This window comes from Salvia hispanica, chromosome 4 (assembly GCF_029641045.1).
Source record: "Salvia hispanica isolate PSC_SH4W2 chromosome 4, Shi_PSC_v1, whole genome shotgun sequence".
NCBI lineage: Eukaryota > Viridiplantae > Streptophyta > Magnoliopsida > Lamiales > Lamiaceae > Salvia > Salvia hispanica.
Genome location: NC_142695.1, coordinates 54,143,188 through 54,166,637, shown reverse-complemented (window position 1 = coordinate 54,166,637; position 23,450 = coordinate 54,143,188). Strand labels below are relative to the sequence as shown.

General features: G+C 38.6%; 1 pseudogene; it reads right to left on the bottom strand.

The window, feature by feature from the left end:
- Positions 1–1,527: 1,527 nt before the first annotated feature.
- LOC148929442 (uncharacterized) lies at positions 1,528–12,369 on the bottom strand (annotated as a pseudogene).
- Positions 12,370–23,450: the final 11,081 nt, after the last annotated feature.

The following is a 23,450-nucleotide window of genomic DNA, read 5'->3' as shown; positions in this document are numbered from 1 at the left end:
GGGCGCAAGAGGCTCACATGGAACACATTGTGGATCCTACTACCCTCCGGAAACTTCAAACGATAATCCACTTGGCCAATCCTTACCAGAATTTCAAAAGGACCATAGAAACGTCTCGCCAATTTTGCCGAAATCGGTCGTGCCACCGAGTGCTGGCAATATTGCTGTAATTTTAGTAACACCCGGTCGCCCACCGCAAACTCCAGATGTCATCTATGGTGATTCGCTGCTGCATGCATTTGGTTTTGCTCTTTTCCAGATTCTTCCGAAGTGCGACAATTAATTCGCCCCTCTACCAGAGGTCTTTTGCCACATCTGGCGGTGTAGCTGCGGACGGAGGCGTTGCTATTGGCGCGGACGGCTCCCAACCATATAGAGCATGAAACAGGGAAGTCCCTAAGCCCTTGTGATAAAAGCAATTCAATGCAAATTCCCCACGGTAGGAAATTAGCCAATTTCGATGGTTTGTCAGCCACAAACGCCCTTAAGTATTGTTCTAACCCCCATCAGATTGTGGATGGTACGCTGTGGTAAAGTGTTGCTTCGTCCCACTGAGGTTCAACATATGCTCCCATACTTCATTCAGGAGAAGAGGATCGCGGTCGGACACCAACGTCTTCGGGAACCCGTGGTGTTTGACTACAGTGTCAATAAAGAGATTCGCCACTATCCACACATCAAATCTCGACGGGAGGGGAGCAAAGTGTGCATATTTTGAAAGACGATCCACCGCAACCAAGATTGTTGTAAAACCCCGAGACTGAGGCAAACTCGTGATGATGTCCATTGATATGTCTTCCCAGACTTGAGATGGCACAGGCAAAGGCTGCAGAAGCCCTGCAGGCTTTTGGGTCGAATACTTAGTTGTTTGACACTCAGAGCAAGCCTCGACAAACCATTTGACGTCAGCCCACATATTCTTCAAAAAGAACGAATCGGCCAATCGGCGAAATGTGTGATCCACCCCAGGATGACCGGCCAGTGGAGTACTATGGTGTTCATGAATGAGAGCTTCCTTAACCGCTGAAGTCGTGGCAACAACGATGCGACGGCCGAAATAGACGAGCCCGGTATTGGGTGACTCACCAACGCGAGCATCGACGTTGCAACTGCTGCATCTTCAACCTCCATATCGCGGCGAGACAAGGCATCCGCAGCTTTGTTCGACGCGCCCATCTTATACTCGATGCGAAACTTATATCCCATCAGTTTACGCACAAATAACTATTGATCTGACGTTTGAATAATTTGTTGCAGCAACCCTTTTAGGCTTTTCTGATCACTTACTGATTACAAACTCCCGTCCTAACATACATTGTCTCCATTTCTGCACCGCCTCCGCCTAGGACCGAGCTTTTTACTGAAGAATGCCAGAGGATGCCCCTCCTGTAGCAAAACCGCTCATACTTCAAAATCCGACGCATCAGTTTCCAAATAATAAGTCTTCGAGAAATCCGGTAAACGCAATACCGGTGCTGACGTCAGTGCTGATTTTAACTCCACAAAACTCTCTTCTGCTCTTGGCGATCACACGAATGCCTCTTTCTTATGTAATTCAGTCAGGGGTGCTGCAATGGACGCGTATCCAACGATAAATCTTCTGTAATATCCTGTCAAGCACAGAAATCCCCTCAATTGTTTGATCGTCGATGGGGTAGGCCATGCCACCATTGCTTCTATCTTGCTCGGGTCCACCCGCAACTGTCCGCCCTCAAACAAGTGGCCTAAAAAATCAACAGAATAGCTGCAGAAGGTGCAGTCGGACAATTTTACAAAGAAGCTATGCGAAGCAAGGATAGAAAACACCTCATGCAAGTTAGTGGTATGGTCCTCCAAAGTCGGGCTGTAGATGAGGATGTCATCAAAGAAGACAATGGCTGACTGTCGCAGAAGGGGCCGAAATATGTCATTCATTGCGGCTGGAATGTAGGGAGTGTTCGTCAATCCGAACGGCATGACCAAAAACTCAAAGTGTCCGTCATGTGTGCAAAATGCTGTTTTAAACACGTCCTCTGAATGCATGCGGATTTGGTGGTACCCCACGCGAAGGTCCAACTTTGTGAAGATCCGAGCTACCCCAAGCTCATCGAACAATTCATCCGTTGTGGCTATTGGAAAATGGTTCTGTACCGTGGCAATACTGAGTGCTCTGTAATCGATACAAAATCGAAATGAACCATCCTTCTTTTTGATTAATAAAACCGGGGACCAAAACGGACTATCGCTTCGTCTGATGATTCTTGTGTTCAACATCTCCTTCACCTGACGTTCTATTTCTGTCTTCTAAGGTTTGGTATTAACCGGCTTTAAATTGGGAAGCAAATGAATCATGTGATCGAACGTGTGTTCCGGAGGCATGCCTATGGGAAGCTGGAACACAGCACGGTTTTTCTCCAATACCCCCAATTTTGCTTCCGGTAGATCTGTGGGAAACGCTTCGATCGACGCCACTTCCGGCTGTACTGGTAATTGCAGCAGCTCAAATACCTGCGCCTCACCTCTATGTAACAGCAGGGACGCTGCCACTCGCAAGGACACCTCATGCGGTACCGGGGGATCTACTCTCAAGCACACCGACGGACCATCCCTTACAAACTCGATAGTGCCCTTCACATAATCATTCGTCACCCGTTGCAAAGATTGAAGCCACGACAGTCCCAAAACCACATCCGGACCGTGAATAGGAAGAATATGCAAGGTAACTCTAAATTGTTCATCTTGTATCTGTAAAGTTGTCGCGACGCTAGCAAATGAACATACCAACGATTCCCCGTTCCCCACTGATGTGTAAGTTTAGGTCTTTTAAGTCAAAATAGATTCGCACTCAAGTTCACAAAATTATCCCTAATACTACCACTCAACTGCAAGAACACAGCTTCGTGTGTAGTAATTTAAGGTGTCGATCCGCAGGGAAGGTAAGCTTGTTTAACTCCAAATAAAATAAAATAAAAACTTTAAAGATAAATGTTTTTGTTTGAAGATTTGCTTTCTCGAAACAATGAAAATAAAGATGAATTCAAATTAACACAAGTGAGACAATTGTTACTCCAAACACTTGCCGACAAGACACAGATTTATCCTATGGATTCAAATCTATCTCAAACGGTCGGGACAATTTAAAATAAATCAACATGCAACCACTAAACATGCTAAACATCAACTAGTCAAAGAATAGTTAAACATTTACTCTTTAAACCAATTTCAAAAATCCTAAGAACCCTACGGAAGCGAGAGATTCAAAGTACAATTGCAATTAATATCAAAATCCATTATCAAGTTGTCATCTAAACGATTCCAATTGATAATTCATTACTAACACAATCCATCTCAATTCAAGCTAAAGAGGCATTAAATCAAGACTATAGAATTATCACTAAAGATGCACAAAGACTAATAAATTCATTCAATCAAACAAGTAGTAATAACGAACATGAGATAGAAACGAGCATAGAATAAATCACGAAATCAAAATGTCATACTCTTGTTTGGACTAACACAAGATTCCTAGCCTAACATAATTAAACTAAGAATAATGATAAATGGAGATGAAACCCTAGAAACCATGGAGTGAATTTGGAGAGGATGATGCTTGACTTGATGATTCCTCCGCCTGATTTCTTGACTTCTCCAAGTAATCACTCCAATTTTCTTCTCAATTTTTTCAATATCACCGTCTACTTTTCTCCTTAGGTCATCTCTCCTGCGGCGCTCCTCTCAATCCCTCCTTTTTATATCTTTCTTTTCTTCTACCCCAAGTTTCTTATAATTAGTCGCCAATTTCCCCTAAAGTCTCGCCTCCTTTTTCTTCTCTTTTGGGAATAGATATTAACTCCAATTAAAATATTATTTTCTTTCCTTATAACATGCGATTCCTTCCACAACTGGGGTGCTTTTTTTAATCATGATTCTTGCAATATTTAGCACTTCCTGCCAAGAAAACATATAATATAAATTAGGCTTTTTACAAATGAACTAATAAACCAACAACCCCATTCCATACGTACAAAAATCAATTAACAAAAGATGGTCAAATTTGAATTATTAATTGACATGTACAAATGGTTTAATTAAAAATGCACGAAATATTAGAGTAGCACAGTCAACTATTTCTCGAGCAAAATAAGCAATTATGCACAAAGGTTTTCATATCAAAACAAGAGTCATATTCTCCAAATTCATATCATAAAAACTCTCACAAGTCCAGAGATTATCAAAGCTAACTCCACATTCTCCTTTGAACATGACTTAGAATGATAGTATGAACACAAACCAACTCCCTAAGATCTAGTTATCCAACAAGCAATCCAAGTCCAAGCAATGACTCTAGTGTCTCAAACCATCGTTGCTAGATCGTCAAAAGAAGTTCATTCGGCTATTCTCTATTTTAAATCTATCAGGTCTTTCCACAAAACTCAAAGCAGAACTCATCAACAAAATGTCAATACCTGCACAGATCAAAAGGTCTTTATTTGTGGTTGTAATGGGGCTTTTGGTTGAGGTGGGATATCAAATTTGGTTAGTAGCTCATTCCACCAAAAATCAAGAATACTAGCACATCCCATAAGACATCATCTCCCAAAGCTTCATAAATATTAAGCATGAAATTTCCTCAGCTCACACCCCCAAACTTAAGATTTTTCAACATAACAAATCAAGCTATTTTTGTTTTCCTTTCGTTCGAGCACTAATTTGAGTGTTTTTTTTTTCTTTCTGCCTTGGCTTTTTCCTTTTTTTTTTTAACTTAGCAACTTTGCACTTTATTTCTCAAGCATAAATTGGATATTACTACATAACAAGCTTGGTTTTTTTTCTCTATGAACAGGCTGCCTTTTTTTTCTGTTTTCCTTTTTTTTTTAACTTAGCAACTTTTCACTTTATTTCTCAAGCATAAATTGGATATTACATAACAAGCAAACTCGTGACATTTTTCTTGCCACCAACAGCAACTACCCAAAGATGTGCTAGCACCTCAATTTTAGTGACAAGGACTGAAAAGAGGGGCTAACAAAAGGATATATCATGTATGCTAATATAGTGACTTCAAAATTTTAACAAGTATGAGCAACTAACAATCCATAGGAAATCATTCTAACATGAACACGCAGAATTTCAACCCTCTCCCCCAAACTTAAATTCTACATTGTCCCCAAGGTAGAAGACAAATATAAGGTAAGTATAAAGATACTCCCCTGTCATTGTGAAGCTCATGGGTGGGTGGGTTGGGCGACTCTTTTTTCCTACAGATTGAGATTACGACCTCCATCTTCACTCCTACACAAAAAACAAAAACAAAATAAAAATAAAAAATGCTCAATTCAAAATAAATATTTAGGGAAAGAATTGAGCAAACAAAACCCCCAATATATGAAAGCAAAAACAAAAGAACAAATAAAAAACTTGGGTTGCCTCCCAATCAATGCCTTTTTTTAATAGTCGTTGGCTCGACCTTCTTCATCCTCGGTCTATGCTTTCGGGCTCTCTAGTGTGACCACCTCTCTTGCTTCCTTACCACTTTCACCACCAACATAGGCCTTCAATTGTTGGCCATTAACCTTCCACAGATTGTCATTTTTCGGATCCTGGATATCAACAGCACCATTGGGGTACACCTTGTGCACCACATAGGGACCCCACCATCTTGACTTGAGTTTTCCCAGAAAGAGCTTTAGCCTAGAGTTGTACAAAAGAACCAGCTGTCCTTCATGAAATTGACGAGGCTTAATAGCTGCATCATGTATCTTCTTGGCACGCTCCTTGTATAGATCAAAACTTTCATAAGTGTGTAGCCTAAACTCATCAATCTCATTCATATCAAACATCCTCTTCTCGGCTGCAACCTCATAATCTAAGTAGAGCTTTTGCAAAGCCCAATAAGCTTTATGCTCAAGTTCTACCGGCACGTGACACGCTTTTCCAAAAACCATCTTGTATGGCAAAGTTCCAATTGGAGTCTTGTAAGCTGTTCGGTATGCCCACAATGCATCATCTAACATTTCTGCCCAATCTTTGCGAGACGGCTTAATTACCTTCTCCAGCACCCTCTTGATCTCACGATTTGAAACTTCCACTTGGCACTAGTTTGGGGATGGTATGGGTAGCAACCTTATGCTGAACGCCATACTTGCTTAGGAGGTTTGCAAAAAGCTTATTGCAAAAATATGTCCCTCCGTCACTGATGATAGCTCGTGGTGTCCCAAAGTGGTTGAAGATATGTTTCTTGATGAACTTCAAGACGACTTTGGCATCATTGGTTGCTGAGGCAACTGCCTCTACCCACCCACTTACACACATAATCAACAGCTACAAGAATGTACTGTTGCCCATTAGACTTGGGAAATGGTCCCATAAAGTCTATGCCCCACACATCAAAGAGTTCTACCTCGTGGATGTTGTTCATTGGCATTTCATTCCTCCACGAGAATCCCGATTGGAGCACTTTAAACGCAGTGCGACGCGCTCCAAAGTGGCCGCCATACTCAGAATCATGGCAAGCGGACAAAATCTGAATGTGTTCATGCTCTCCCACACATCTCCGAATTACTCCATCGCTGCCAATACGAAAGAGGAAAGGATCTTCCCATACATACATGTGGGTGTCACTCAAAAACTTTTTCTTTTGGTTTGAAGAGAGCCCTTCTAGCGTGATACCTGTGACAAGGTAATTTGCCAAGCTAGCAAACCATGTCATGTACGTTTCCCAAGCCATCACTTGCAAAACTTGTTCGTCAGGAAATTTCGCATTGATGAAAGATGGTCAGATACCACATTTTCAGATCCTTTCTTGTCTTTAATCTCAACATCAAACTCTTGCAATAGTAGAATCCATCTCACCAAATGAGGTTTGTCGTCCCTCTTGTTCATCAAATACTTGATAGTCGAATGGCCTGTGAAGACCACCACCCTTGTGCCCAATAAGTAAGCACTAAACTTCTCAAAATAAAATATTACTGCTAGCATTTCCTTCTCCGTCACTGTGTAATTCAACTGCGCATCATTGAGTACTTTGCTGGCGTAGTATATAGCATGAAGGATCTTATCCTTTCTCTGGCCTAACATGGCCCCAACTGCATAGTCAGAAGCGTCACACATCAACTCAAATGGCTTCGACCAGTCTGGTGTGACAATTATGGGTGCTTCGACTAGCTTCTTTTTCAATAGTTCAAATGCCTTAAGGCATGCATCATTAAAGACGAACTTGGCATCCTTCTCTAGTAAGTTGCACAATGGCTTTGCAACTTTTGAAAAGTCTTTAATAAACCTTCTGTAGAATCCCGCATGGCCTAGGAAACTATGGATGCCTTTCACGTTCGTTGGGGTTGGCAACTTTGATATCACATCTATCTTGGCCTTATCCATTTCCAACCCCAACTCTGACACTTTGTGTCCTAACACTATGCCCTCTTTTACCATGAATTGACATTTCTCTCAATTGAGAACGAGATTGGATTCTTCGCATCTTTGCAGAACTCGTCTCAAATTGTCTAAACATTGGTCGAATAATGACCCGAAGACGGAGAAGTCATCCATGAATATTTCCATTATTTCTTCATTCATGTCGCTAAATATCGCCATCATACACCGCTGAAATGTTGCCGGTGCATTGCAAAGACCAAATGACATACGACGGTAAGCATAAGTGCCAATTGGGCAAGTGAATGTCGTCTTTTCTTGATCTTCTGGGGAAATCTTGATCTGATTGTACCCTGGGTATCCATCCAAAAAACAATAATGGGAATATCCCATAATTCTGTCAAGCAACTGGTCCATGAATGGCAATGGGAAGTGATATTTTCGTGTTTCCTTATTCAATCTTCTATAATCCATGCACACTCTCCATGAATTAACCAATCTTGTTGTTATAACTTTATTCTTCTCATTAACTGTAACGGTTATTCCCCTTTTCTTTGGTACACAATGCACCGGGCTTACCCACTCGCTGTCGGATATGGGGTAAATCATCCCAAAATCTAATAGCTTTATAACTTCTTTCTCAACCACATCTTGCATGAGTGGGTTCAGTGATTAACTTGGATTTTACATGGTTTTAGAGAGTAGTTTTACATGGTTTTGATCATATATTGTGTACTTTGAGACATGGTTATAGCTACTTCTCTATTATGTTGGTATTTTGACCATTTTGTGAAGAATGTGTAGAAAAATATACAAAACATGTGGATGTGCAGCTGCTCAATGTTCGAGACAGCTTTTTTGGAGATTTTGATGTCTGATTCACATGTAACTCATACCATTCTCTTCATCTTCGAAAGAGCTTCACGTGGATATCTTAAACATCTCAATCGGAGTTCGGTAGAAGAAGTTACGGCCGTTTTACTAAGACTGCGCAGAGCAGTGACATAGCTGGCGACCCGCCAGGTTCGTCTGCATGCAAACCTGGCGACCAGCCAGCAAAAGACGAGAAAAATGCCGTAAGCAGTTGGCGACTCGCCAGCTTTGACGCACACCCAACCTGGCGACCCGCCAGCTTCGTCCGACAATTTATTTCGGGCCCAAAGTCAATCCTAGGTATATATATGCGTAGGAAACGCCTTCAAACACAACTTACACGCCTCCTACCCCAAAAATACCACTTTTTCACCTAGGAAGAAGAGAAAAACGAGCAGAGGACGAGTATTCATCACGAGATTGAAGACGAGGCCTCCAATCCGCCCAATCCAATTCTAGGAGTTTCTACTTTTACTTTTATTCTTGTTCAAACAATGTTTTTGAATATTTTTTTGACTTTTGTGTTGAACATGAGTAGCTAAATCCTTCGTAGAGTTCTACGGGGGAGATACAATGATTCTTATATTTAATTGATTTCCTTTTTCTATATCTTGGCTCATGTGGTTATTTTGATTTCTTCTGTGCTTATACATTTATTTGACTGATCACCTTATAAATGCATGTGGGTTTTAATACAAGAACTGAGAAGTGAGTAGTTTAATTCGAAAGGGAAGAAATTGGCGTCTTTGCCAATATAATCGAGAGATTTGAGCCTTTGAATGAAGCTAAGTATCTTAGGAGCTTTTAGGAGTTGTTACCTTAGTTCTAGGAAGGACACTTCGGTTCTAGGTAGCAATCTACAAATTATATGCTTTGAGAAAAGATATAGTTTTACCTTAGTGATAGCTTAATAGCCTTTGAGACCCTCTGTTGGCATAGTTAGGAAGTTAGTTGAGCATAGGATAGTTGTTATCGATCCCGTAGGATTCTACCCATCTCATCCTTGATCTACATCCGTGTTCTCTTATTTGCTTTTAGTTCTCTATTTTTTTTAATTGTTTTTACCTTGCTTTTAAATAGATTTAGAAAAACAAAATTTCGATTCATCTAGATAGTAGTTGAGGTTGGTTCGTGGTAATTAGGTTGACACTAATTGTCTCTATGGATACGATACTCTTTGCTTACTATTTGATACATTAGTCCCGTACACTTGCAGGTATACTTGTGTTAAAAATAAGTTGAGTCATTCAGCTTCCTTTGCCTATCTCTGACTGGTTTAGCCCCTTCTTCCATTAGAATTTTATGCATGCATATTGCCGGACTTATTCCTTTAATGTCAGCTATAGACCATCTCAGAGCACGTTTATGCTTCTTCAATAGCTCTATCAATTTTTCCTCTTCATCAACACCGAGTTCTGTTGACACTACAACTGGTAAAGTCTCATCTTTCCCCAAGAATGCGTACTTGACATTGTTTGGAAGTGGTTTCAACTCAAGCTTGGGTGGCACTTCAATCTATGGTCTCAAATCTGCGACACATGTGTCAATTATAACTTGTTTCTTAGAGCTCGATTGATTGACTTGCTCTCCATCCATTTCATCAATACTCATCTTAAATGTGGAGCCGAAGTCTCTTTCCAGACTTCCCTTTTCAAACACACTTCCTTCAATTCTAGCAGAATAGCACGACTTATCAAAGATGCATTTGTCTAAGACATCAACTCGAAAACATGCCTTTGCATCAGTAGGATGTTTCATTGCTTTCTCAACATCGATGGTCAGTTGCTCACCATTAACTCTGAATGTAACAGAGTTATCCTTTGCTCCAAGCAATACATCTCCCGTTGCTAAAAATGGTCTACCAAACAAAATTGGCACTTCTTTATCTTCGGGCATGTCGAGCACAATAAAATCAACGGGAATGATGAACTTATCAATTTTAACCAAGACATCCTCAACAATTCCAGTGGGCTTCACTATGGAGTGATCAGCCAATTGTAGAGCGATGTCGATAGGCTCCATTCTTTCCTCCAAACCAATGGCACGAGCAGTTTTCAATGCCATCAGTGAGATCCCTGAACCTTGGTCCAATAAACACTTTGTAAAAATTGTGTTACCAATTTCACATGGTATGATGCAACCTCCTGGATCTGTTCTTTTAGTCGGCATGATTCCAGATATCAACTGTGAGCAATTCGTGCTTAATGCCATAATCCCCTCATCCTGAAGTTTCTCCTTGTTCGCCATCATGTCTTTGAAGAACTTGGAGAATCTCGGGAAATTGGCGAAAAGATCCACCAATGAGATGTCTACATTCACCTTTCTATTCATATTCATCATCCACTCAAAACTCTTTTCTTGCCGCACTCGCTTCTTTCTTGTGAATGGATATGGAGGCAGTGGAATGTCGTTAGGGATACTAGACTTGCTCTTCTTGGGTTCTGTCTGAATGACCTTTTTGCCGTTCTCTCCTGCTGTAAGTCTTCCATTTAACTTAGATCCATCGCCCTGTTCCTTGGTGCCAGATGCAGCCTGTTCTTGACCATGTTGGGCGTCTTGCACCAACGCGGGACTTCCCTTACATGCCTCGTCTACCCTTGCGTGCGAGGAATGCAAGCCTAACCGCCCCTGCGTGCGAGATGCCGGAAGTACCTTGGTCGTCCATTAAAGGCGTTGAATCCAAATTTCTTCCGCTTCCCAGGGTGACTGCTTTGCACTATTCATTGCCCTTGGGGTTGGGTAATGTATCACTTGGAATGGTGCTGGGAGCTCTTGTATGAGAAGCTGTAGCAATCTGCCCTATTTGTGTTTCCAAATTCCTCATAGAAGCCTAGAGCTGTCCAAACTTCTCGATTGATTTCTCTTTGAAGATGTCATTCTCTTTTTGACTCTTCGCCATGAAAGAGAATATCTACCCAATCTGATCTTCTAGTGAGGGTTTCTTATCAAAACTAGGGGGTTGGGAGTTGTTTCGCCATTGGTTCCCACCGTTGTTACTTGACCTTACAATTCCCTCGTTGTTGTTGACTTTTAGTTCTGATGAATTGTTATTGTATTGACCTCCTTGGCTAAAACCTTGGCGGTTATTGCCTATGTAATCATTTGGGTTCATTTGGCATTGATCTGTGTGATGCCCACCTTAATAGAGTCCACATTTAACCATTGCAACAGTCTGAGGCTGTGGGTTCAGCTGCATGGAAGATACTGCTTTAACCACCGATGTCATTTGGGTGCTGATATTGGCTAGTTGTGCCTCAACTGCTGTCATTCTTTCAGATTCTATTGATGCTCCGAAGGTATCTCTCTTCTTCTCAACCACTCTCCTTGGATTGCACCAGTTTCGTTGATTATCTTCTAGTTTTTGAAACAAGTTCCTCACTTCTTCATGTGTCTTATTATCAAGATCTCCACCAGTACTTGCATTTATAAGTCCCATACTTTCATTGTTTAAGCCTTGGTAAAATTTGACAAGATCACGGCCAGGAGCAAGACCATGGATGGGACACTTTTTCAACATCTCACTAAAACTTTTCCATGCTTCAGCAAAAGATTCATCACCTTGCTGCCAGAAAGATGTGATGGCATCCCTCCATCTCTCGATCTTCATTGGTGAATTATATTCTAGGAGAAACTTGGATTTCAGATCTTCAAAGGTCACCACATTGTATCCCGGAAGTGAGTCGTACCACTCTCGTGCTTTGTCTCTCAACGTAAAAGGGAAGAGAGCTCTCTTGATATTATCATGTGGCACATTCGTAGGTCTGTGGTTCATGGTCAACTCATAGAATGCGTTGAGGTGGCTTATGGGCTCTTCGTCTTCACGGCCATGAAACAAGTTGCCACCATTCACCAAGCTGATGTAGTGAGGTGGGATGCTTGTGTTGTCCGTAGCATGGGCGAAATTTCTCGGGTGATCAACTCCCGATCTGACAGTATCACCAAACTTTTCAACTGGAGGAGCATTGTTATTGTCTTCAGCCATAGACTCAGCTTCTAAATAATTGCTACTACCCTAAAAATTTGTCTCGAAAAGAGGATTTTCTCTCACGGGACGTCCTGATGTGTACCAATCACAACAGAATACTGTCATCTTCTATGATGTATCAATAACCCAAATTGCGGTGTATCCTTGGATCTGGTTTGCATCCACTGTTTTTTTTTTTTTTTTTTTTCTGTTTTCAATTTTCTAGAACACCTACACAATATAAAAGAAACCAAACACAACTCAAATATACTAATTCTACCGAAAGCGAGACATCTCCACAACTTCGGGATTAGTCTTAGAAAAAGTGTGTGCTTGAATGTGTACTAGAAAACCTAAAATAAAACACAAAGAATTAGAAAGATACTACCACAAATAAAACACTCCTTCGTCTTCGAGTCCAAACGTGGTAGATAGCTATAACCCGCAAGAACACGAATTAAGTACCTGCAAAATAAAATTAAAAAGATGAAATAAAAATAAAAATAAAACAAAAAGTTAAACAACCTATTGCCTTCCCCGACAACGGCGCCAAAACTTGATGTGTAATTTTAGGTCTTTTAAGTCAAAATAGATTCGCACTCAAGTTCACAAAATTATCCCTAATATTACCACTTAACTGCAAGAATACAGCTTCGTGTGTAGTAATTTAAGGTATCGATCCGCAGGGAAGGTAAGCTTGTTTAACTCCAAATAAAATAAAATAAAAACTTTAAAGATGAAGGTTTTTGCTTGAAGATTTGCTTTCTTAAAACAATGAAAATAAAAATGAATTCAAATTAGCACAAGTGAGACTATTGTTACTACAAACACTTGCCAACAAGACACAGATTTATCCTATGATTTAAAATAAATCAACATGCAACCACTAAACATGCTAAACATCAACTAGTCAAAGAATAGTTAAAAACTTACTCTTTAAACCGATTTCAAAAATCCTAAGAACCCTACGGAAGCGCGAGATTCAAAGTACAATTGCAATTAAGATCAAAATCCATTATCAAGTTGTCACCTAAACAATTCCAATTGATAATTCATTACTAACACAATCCATCTCAATTCAAGCTAACGAGGCATTAAATCAAGACTATAGAATTATCACTAAAGATGCACCTAGAGTAATAAATTCATTCAATCAAATAAGTAGTAATAACGAACATGAGATAGAAACGAGCATAGAATAAATCACGAAATCAAAATGTCATACTGCGTGTTTGGAGTAACACAAGATTCCTAGCCTAACATAATTAAACTAAGAATAATGATAAATGGAGATGAAACCCTAGAAACCATGGAGTGAATTTGGAGAGGATGATGCTTGACTTGATGATTCCTCCGCCTGATTTCTTGACTCCTCCAAGTAATCACTCCAATTTTCTTCTCAATTTTTTCAATATCACCGTCTGCTTTTCTCCTTAGGTCATCTCTCCTGCGGCGCTCCTCTCAATCCCTCCTTTTTATATCTTTCTTTTCTTCTACCCCAAGTTTCTTAGAATTAGTCGCCAATTTCCCCTAACGTCTCGCCTCCTTTTTCTTCTCTTTTGGGAATAGATATTAACACCAATTAAAATATTATTTTCTTTCCTTATACCATGCGATTCCTTCCACAATTGGGGTGCTTTTTTTAATCCTGATTCTTGCAATATTTAGCACTTCCTGCCAAGAAAACATATAATATAAATTAGGCTTTTTACAAATGAATTAATAAACCAACAACCCCATTCCATACGTACAAAAATCAATTAACAAAAGATAGTCAAATTTGAATTATTAATTGACATGTACAAATGGTTTAATTAAAAATGCACGAAATATTAGAGTAACATAGTCAACTATTTGATTTACATCAAATAACCTAAACCCAGCCGAATAACTGGCAACCCGGCGAAGTCCGACCCCTTTGTTGGTGGTTGATTCGGGCGACCTGGCCGCTGGCTTGAGTTTGGCAGCTCTTCTGAGTGTGGCGACGATTGTTGCTGTCGTGGTTCACGAGGCTGCCACGGTCGTCACTGAGATGGTGGCGCAACCGAGTGGTGGGTGCTCTATTACTGCATCAAACTCAACTGCCAAGGCAATTGCTACTGCCACCGCTTGGGGATACAGAAACTTCACCTGGTTACGAACCGGTTGCTGCAATCCTTCCATATATAGTGTAACTAGTCGTGATTCCAGATCCACGCGTACCCGATTCAGCATTCCCTCAAATTTGGTGTTATAATTCTCCAACAATCTAGTCTTACTCAGTTTCGCGATCACTCCAAAATAATCCATGGAGCATTTGGGATCAAAACGACGCCGGACATCTTCCTGAAACTCATACCACTTTACCACCGGGTTACACTCCCGATAATTGAAGATCCAATCCACCACCGGAGGATCAAATAACATAACAGAATAATGTAAGCGATGTTCCTCCGGAAGCATGAAATGATCAAAATAAAATTGCACCCTAGAGATCCAACTTACTGCATTCGAGCCGTCAAAGCGTGGTGGCTTCATGGTCAGCCCTTTAGTTTTGTCAGAGGCAGTTGTAAGTTTTATGTCTCACATGTGTGACATGTGATAGAATCCTAAATAGAATTGGATTTTGAATGTAATACATTAACTTGGTACAAGACACATTTTCCCTAAATTACTTATTATTATTGGGACGTTTCTTAATCATGTGATTAATTAGCTATTAATTGACAAAATCAATTAGTAGCAAATCGCATATGATTCTTATTACAATTAAGGAAATGAATATATTATAATATATAGTTTTGATTAGCAATTCGTTGACTAACCAAAATAATGAACTATATATTAATTAAATATATGGTAAGGAATCAAGTCTGTGATTGTTATTAAACTTGGGAATCAAGTTTGTTATTAAATTAATGAAAAGAAACGCTTCTATTATTGTTATATTAAATGGCCACTTTGATGGAAAGGGCTTTAATGTTTTATAATTAGGGTTTGTCCTCTCTCTGCCTATATATACAAGTGTGGTTATCCCATCAAAACACACACATTAAGAGAACACATAAACGAGGGAAAGAGAGAGAAACAAATCCTTGGAGTTGCGCTACTACGCCGGAAAAAGGTTCAAGGAAATCGTCTCCTCCTTCCTCAATCGCTTCCGCTATGGATCGCCAAGGTATGTTTCGATCCTATTATGTTTATGGTTTTACGTGAAATACATGATGTTCGAAGATCTTGCTTTATTTATATTCAATTATGTATTCTTGAATATATGATGATAAATTATGTCCAACATGTGGTATCAGAGCATGGTTAAGAACTCATGTATTTTCGTATTATTGAAACCATAATTTATGTCTTTTGCTTTAAATCTGTGTGCCATGAGATAATTAACTGCGTTTATTATCTTGTTGTTTTATGGATCCGATAACTATTTTATTTTATTGATGAATTGTTTTTTTGAATTCAAATAATTCAAAACCTGGAATAGAACGAAATAAACTACAAAAAAATCTTGTGAGAATATATTTTTTTCTCTCGATCAGTGCACGTTTCAAATCTCCCCTATGTGCCATAATTGAAATATACTATTTATTTCCAAATTAATATATATTGGAATTGATTATGGATGTTTGTGGATTCGGTGATTTGATTACAGACGTGTAGATAGTTTCCAATTAACATATGTTGGGATGTTTAGTGAATTGTTTTATGCTTGGTTTGGATTATGAATCCGCGTACAGTGACTATGAGGAATTAAGAATTCATTTGTTAATCAAATTCACTTCTTTTCTGTTTAAGAATTAATAGTTCGTATCTATGTAAAGTGAGTTTATATATTTATTGGTTTTGATGAATTCATTATATACATGTATTGGTGAATCGAAATTTCAATTAAATGTTTCATAATTATGAATTTATCGAGACGGTGGAATGAATGATTACATAATTCAATTCTTGTATTAATATGTATTTTGATTATATTATGTTTATTTTGCAATCACCAAAGTGAAGCAAAATAAGGAGAGTCTATAATAAAACTCATATTAAAATTTGTTTAAGCAATTAATCTCTATATGTTCTTGATCATATTATGTTTATTTTACAATCACCAAAGTGGGGTAAAATAATAGTTTATAATCAAATTAAGTGAAATTCTGCTTAAGCAATTAATGGCTATACATTCTTGATTATATTATGTTTATTTTGCAATCACCAAAGTGAGGTAAAATGAGAAGAGTTTATAATCAAGTTAATATGAAAATCTATGTATGCAATTAATCATCATGCTTGTTGTGGCTATTCATTATCTAAATAGTTTGTTTGTTAAAAGGTCTAGATTCCCAAAGGAAATAGTCTTTGCGACATAATAAACACTAATGGAGTTAATAATTTAAATTGGTGTCGATTACCCAAAGGTAACACCAATCTATTATTACTCAATTATTAAAATAAGATATTGATGTTAAAAGCATGATTTTTAATATTGTATGAAGACTACCCAAAGGAGTTTTCATAATTGCCTCATGATATGGGTTTTCAAATTAATGTTCGTGTTATTATTCAAAGCTTTTTTATATGTGAGAATTCATCTTTTAATTGCTCCTATAATGTAAAACATTTTTTTCTACTAGTATGTTTATCTCAAACGTTCCCCAACTTAATGGAACTAACTTCTCTGAATGGAAAGAGAAACTTAAGTTCACTCTTGAAGTAATGGACTTGGACCTAACATTGTTGAATGATAAGCCAATTATTTTATGATCAAAGTAGTTGGCTGATTACCCATAATGCTAGGGAAAAATCTTACAGGACTAAGTTTACAAGTTCATTAGAATGTTCGTTGCAGATAAAGTCTCTCAACGACTGACATTGCAAAAGAATGTTTGCAGAATGTTGAGGATCGCTTCACAACTGCATATAAAGTTTATTGCAGGAAAACTTATGAAGGATCTCATGAGCATGCAATATAATGATTCTCGGACTATATACGAGCATGTAATGGACATAAATAACATCTCTTCTAAGCTGAAATTAGGATTATAGGTGGATGAGGATTTCCTTGTCCAATTCACCCTAACTTCCTTACCTCCTCAATATGGACCATTCCAAATTGATTCACTATAAAAGATTAGTGGACTCTTAAAGAATTGGGAAACGTATTGGTCTAGGAGGAGCATAAGATGAAGAAGTATGGAATGGGTGTATCTCATGCTCAAATTGCAACCGAAGGAGCTTCTAAAGGATAATATTCATTCGAATTTATCATTCTTATGGCATAAAGGAACTGGATCATATTTCTAGTGAAAGAATTAAGAGGCTTATAAAGGATAATATTCATTCGAATTTAGACTTTACAAGCATTACCGTTTGTGTGGATTGTATTAAATGTAAACAAACCAACACAATACTAAAAATGCCACAAGAAGTAATGAGCTCCTTAAAACCATACATACAGATATTTGCGGACCTTTTGATGTCTCGACTTTGGTGGAGAAAAATATCTTATCACCTTTATTGACGTTTTTTTTCGCGTTATGGATTTATTTATTGCAAGAAAAATCTCAGGCAGAGTTGAACATTTTATGACTGAGGTTGAAAGACAATTAAATAGAAAGGTGAAAATTATTCGATTCGATAGAGGTGGTGAATTTTATGGTCGTACCACTAAAATAAGTCAATTACATGGACCTTTTGCCAAATACTTAGAAAAGCATGGCATTTATGCTTAATATACTATGCCAAGTACGTCTCAGCAGAATGATGCTGCTGAGAGACGAAACCGAATTCTCATGGAAATGGTTAGAAGTATATTAATTCTACCATACCTATATCGTTGTGAATTTATGCTCTTAGAACCGCTATTAATGTATTAAACCGGGTTTCTCGTAAGGTTGTACCAAAGACTCTCTCAAGAACTTTGGAGGTAGAAAACCCAGTTTGCAGCACCTTCATGTTTAGGGCTGTTCAGTGGAAACTAGAGTATACTCTTCGCAGAAAGAAAAAATGAATTTTAGACAATTATTGGTTATTTTATGGGTTACCAGAAAAATCCAAAGGGTATAGGTTTTATTGTCCTAATAATAGCATGGGAATTGTGGAAACTGGAAATATATGATTCTTTGAGAATGGTGAGATCAGTGGGAGTTTTAACAGTCATAATATGGTCATTAATGAAATAAGGGTATAACCTTCTTCCCTCATTTCCTCAAGAATTAAGTGTGGCAAATATTGTTGAACAGCCTAACAATATTTGAATGACCAACCACTTAATGATGATGCCAAAGTCATTGAACATGGGTGTGGAAGAAGCATCTACAGAAGTGCCATTTCTGATGACTATGTGGCACATCTCAAAGAATCCGAATGTGATATAGGAATACGTAATGATCCAGTTTCATATTCACTAGCCATTAAGTGTAATAATTCTACTAAATGGATTGATGCATGATAGATGAGTTAAAATCTATGGATTAAAGTCTGGGACCTTGTCGAATTACCCGATAAACAAAAGTGTATTGGGTGTAATTGGGTCTTCATGACCAAATTCGACATAAATGGTTTCATCTAACGATTTAAAGTCAGACTTGTTGCCAAAGGTTATACTCAGAAAAGATAGCATTGATTGTAAATAGACTTTCTCTTAAGTATCAAAGAAGGGCTCACTTAGAATCATTTTGGCACGTGTAGCCCATTTTGACTTGGAACTACATTAAATGGATGTGAAAATTACTTTTCTAAATGATGATTTGGAAGAAGAAGTCTACATGGAACAACCTGAAGGCTTCATTAAGAAAGGGAATGAACATTTAGTCTGCAAACTTAAGAAATCAATTTATGGACTGAAACAGGCTTCTCGACAATGGTATTTTAAATTCCATGACACTATTACTGCTTTTGGTTTTAAAGAGAACACTGTTGATCGGTGCATATACCTCAAGGTTAGTGGGAGCAAGTTCATATTTTTGGTTTTGTATGTTGATGATATATTGCTTGCTAATAGTGACATTGGATTACTACATGACACTAAAATTATCTCTCTAAAAATTTCAACATAAAAAGATATGTGTGAGACATCTTATGTCATAGGATAGAAATATCTTGTGATCAATCACGTGGACTCTTGGATTGTCTCATAAAAGCTACATAGATCGAATCTTTTAGAGAGATATGGCATGAGTGCATGTTCTCCAAGTGTTGTTCAAATTCATAAAGGTGACAAATTCAGTTTGGATCAATGTCCAAAAATTGAATTGGAACGTAAGGATATGGAAAATATTCCTTATGCATCTATTGTGGGAAGTTTGATGTATGCTCAAGTCTGTACTAGACCAGACATCAGCTTTGCAGTTGGAATGCTAGGCCGTTACCAAAGTAACCCTGGTGTTGAACATTGGAGAACTGCAAAGATAATAATGAGATACTTAAAGTGAACAAAAGATTTTATGCTCACATTATATTGTGATGATAGTGCAATCATATCTTTCTGTAAGTATGACAAGTATTCAAGGAGCTAAACACATGGAATTAAAGTTTCTTGTCGTGAAAGATGAAGTTTGGGAACAAAGAATATCTATATAATATATAAGCACACAGCTTATGGTTGCTGATCCATTGACTAATGTGTTACCGCCTAAGACATTTATAGAATAAGTTAACAGAATGGGTCTTGGGTATGGAAACGTCTAATCTTTATGTTTCCATGTTGGTTCAGACACTTAAGTTATAGATATTTTGAATTCAATAAAGTTGTTTCTACTTTTCCTGCATATACTTATTATTTGATATGCATATGTACGTGTTTAGTATTAATGCAGGAGGTCTTGAAATAAGACAATTATGGACATTGTGTCACTTATAGATTATATTAGTGGGGTTATTGGTGATGTGGTACATGGAAGGAACTATGTCGATTGAATGATATACGCCCGCCATGACCCGCATTAGTAGTCTCACTAATACAATACTTATGTTTACCAATGATGCAAGTATTTATAAAGTCCAATATTATGCGCGCCTTATGTTTATTATGTCTATTTTACTGTGGTTCCGTCAAGTGTGACAAGTGGGAGAATCGAAAACTTTGTGTCCCACATGTTCGCCAAGTGGGAGAATGTAAGTTTTATGTCTCACATGTGTGACATGTGATAGAATCCTAAATAGAATTGGATTTTGAATGTAATACATTAACTTGGTAAAAGACACATTTTCCCTAAATTACTTATTATTATTGGGACGTTTCTTAATCATGTGATTAATTAGCTATTAATTGACAAAATCAATTAGTAGCAAATCGCATATGATTCTTATTACAATTAAGGAAATGAATATATTATAATATATAGTTTTGATTAGCAATTCGTTGACTAACCAAAATAATGAACTATATATTAATTAAATATATGGTAAGGAATCAAGTCTGTGATTGTTATTAAACTTGGGAATCAAGTTTGTTATTAAATTAATGAAAAGAAACGCTTCTATTATTGTTATATTAAATGGCCACTTTGATGGAAAGGGCTTTAATGTTTTATAATTAGGGTTTGTCCTCTCTCTGCCTATATATACAAGTGTGGTGATCCCATCAAAACACACACATTAAGAGAACACATAAACGAGGGAAAGAGAGAGAAACAAATCCTTGGAGTTGCGCTACTACGCCGGAAAAAGGTTCAAGGAAATCGTCTCCTCCTTCCTCAATCGCTTCCGCTATGGATCGCCAAGGTATGTTTCGATCCTATTATGTTTATGGTTTTACGTGAAATACATGATGTTCGAAGATCTTGCTTTATTTATATTCAATTATGTATTCTTGAATATATGATGATAAATTATGTCCAACAGCAGTTGCACCTCCAAGCTACCGTGCAGAAGGCAAGTCCCACGCCGATCCGGTCATCTGGAACGGTAATTCCTGAGGAGGATGGTTCCCCCATGAATCCCACGTCTGAGGTTGACGCTACGGAAGATCCCACGATGACTGCCAGCGGTTGGAAGGCTGTGGTGGTTGAGCCCTCGAAAACCCTGGTGGCCCATTAGGGTTAGGGCAAAAACCCTCATGAAACCCTAAAAACGGGGTGGCGCTGGCCGAGAGAGGCAGAGATGGAATGGCAACGCTCACGGCCGAGAACGACGGAGTGATTGGCAACGATGCTTCCATGGATCTGGTGGAAGGGATATTGTACGCCGTGTCTGGATTCGGCCGATGAGGGTAGCGTGATGATGACGGCCGACGGTCAAAGGCATCCATACGTGCCTCAAAACGAGCCATACTTGCTACTAGATGCTTGATAAGGCTAATTTCATGCATCGGTTAAGTGGTGAAAAAATGTTATATTTTACTGGGTCTAACACAGTTTTTAAGCCAGGTGTGTGACAGAATCGCTAGATCCAGGAGAAGCCGGAGGAAATGGACTAGACGAAGGAAATGAAGGAAAGTGAGCAGAAAAGGAGAAGAATGGCTAGAAGAAGAGAGTCAATAGCTGAGGGCAACGAAGACTATCTATACCTCGCTGGGCCCCACTTCAACGCCTATAAATAAGGAGCATGCAGCACACGCAAACATATACAATTCCGCTCTTAGCTCACACACAACACACACACTTGAGAAATGGGAGTTCTGGGGTAGTCTAGGGTTTGAAGGGTCTCATCTTCCGAAAGAAGTCAGTCGTAACACCGTCCGCATGAAAGGCGAAGAAACAATCTATTTTCATTCTGCTTTTGCACTTTATTTCGTTTAAACTTCGCATTTGGAAGTCAAATTTGGTTGTTGCTGTTACAAATTATCTATGCATTTCCTTTAGTTTCTGTTATATCGGTGTTATCTCGTGTTGATCTACGTTGATCCTGTTTTTCTGAAGTTTTATTTCGGCAAGTTGCATGTTAATCTTTGTTTTTGTCACTTTGGTGCTTGATCTGGGGAATTGGCTGTAGATCTGTGGTGTTGTTGATCGGAGGTCGTTTGGTGGTTTTGTAGTCATGGAATGTTTTTGGCCGGAGTTTGTGTCGGATTCTTGGATTCGGAGTGGATTTAGCATTCGAGGTTGGATCTGAACAGGGGATTCAAGTTGTACATGGATTTTTGAGTTTTCTATTTCCTTTCTGCTTTACTTCGTCTAGTAGCCGTAGATCTTTTTAGTTCCTGATTGTTCTTCGTTGAATTGCTAAAATCCAGTCTACTCTGTTTTCCGATTACGCTTCGTACCTGTTTCTTCTGAGTTTTTGTGCAATTTGAATTGGAGAAGATGATGTCGCTGTTAGTTAGTACTTTAGTTAGTTGTTTTTCCAGCTTTTCGTCTGTACTCTGCTTTTTCAGCCATGGTCCCCACCGTCAGTTTATTTCCCAGGTCTAGGTAATTAGGATAGTTTCTTAGATCTAGTGATTGTCTCGTTTTCCAGTTTGCATGCATGATTTCTGTTCTGCTTGATCTAGCTGTCAGCGTAGCATATTTCAATTCCAAGTTTAGTCTAATTTCCTCAACCCAAAAATGCGTGGCAGCAGCCAATCCAAAAATAATTTCCAAATCCTTGAGCATGTTCATTACGCATCCATCTCTGTGGGATCGATACCTACTTCCCTGTGCTAAATTTTAGTATAAGTGGTTGAGGGTTTTTTTTGAAGAAGTATTCTGTGTGTCCGACGACCGAGATTTTCCAACGACCAGTGAGCTCCTAGACCCTGTGATCTAGTGGATTTGTTGGACCTAGGAAACTTGTTATTCTTTTCTGCGCACACAAATACTAATTACGGATTTTCAATGCTCTAACATGGTCTTTTCTGGATCCAAGGACTGCGAATCCATCAGTTGGGACACTACCGGTGCAGTTACCACCGGAAGAGAACACATCGGATCCGTTCTTCCCACGCCCGTCTGAGAATTTGTCATGAGTACAGCAATGAAAGCGCCAATTTGTTAAGGGTATTATCCCCTTAATGAGTGTCGGCGACGATGAGATGTCGATGACGAGGTTTTGTGGACGTCACAGGCTCTCCCTGAGATCAAATCCGGTAACTAGGGTTGCGGCAATATGAAAGAGACGAAAAACAAAGATAGGAAAAAATTAAGGTTATTTCATTGATTAATCAAATCATAACAAAACTCCCCTTTTATATTCTAAGGACCCTTGATGATTCGACTCTCTTTTGCGATCAGGGAAAGAATCACCAAGAAAACCCAGAAAAATGCTTATTGGGCTCGACTCTAATATTTAATTAAAATAGTCCAAAACGTGAAAGTAAAAAGAAAGTAAAATAACGAAGTGCTGCTCTTGCGCGCCTCTT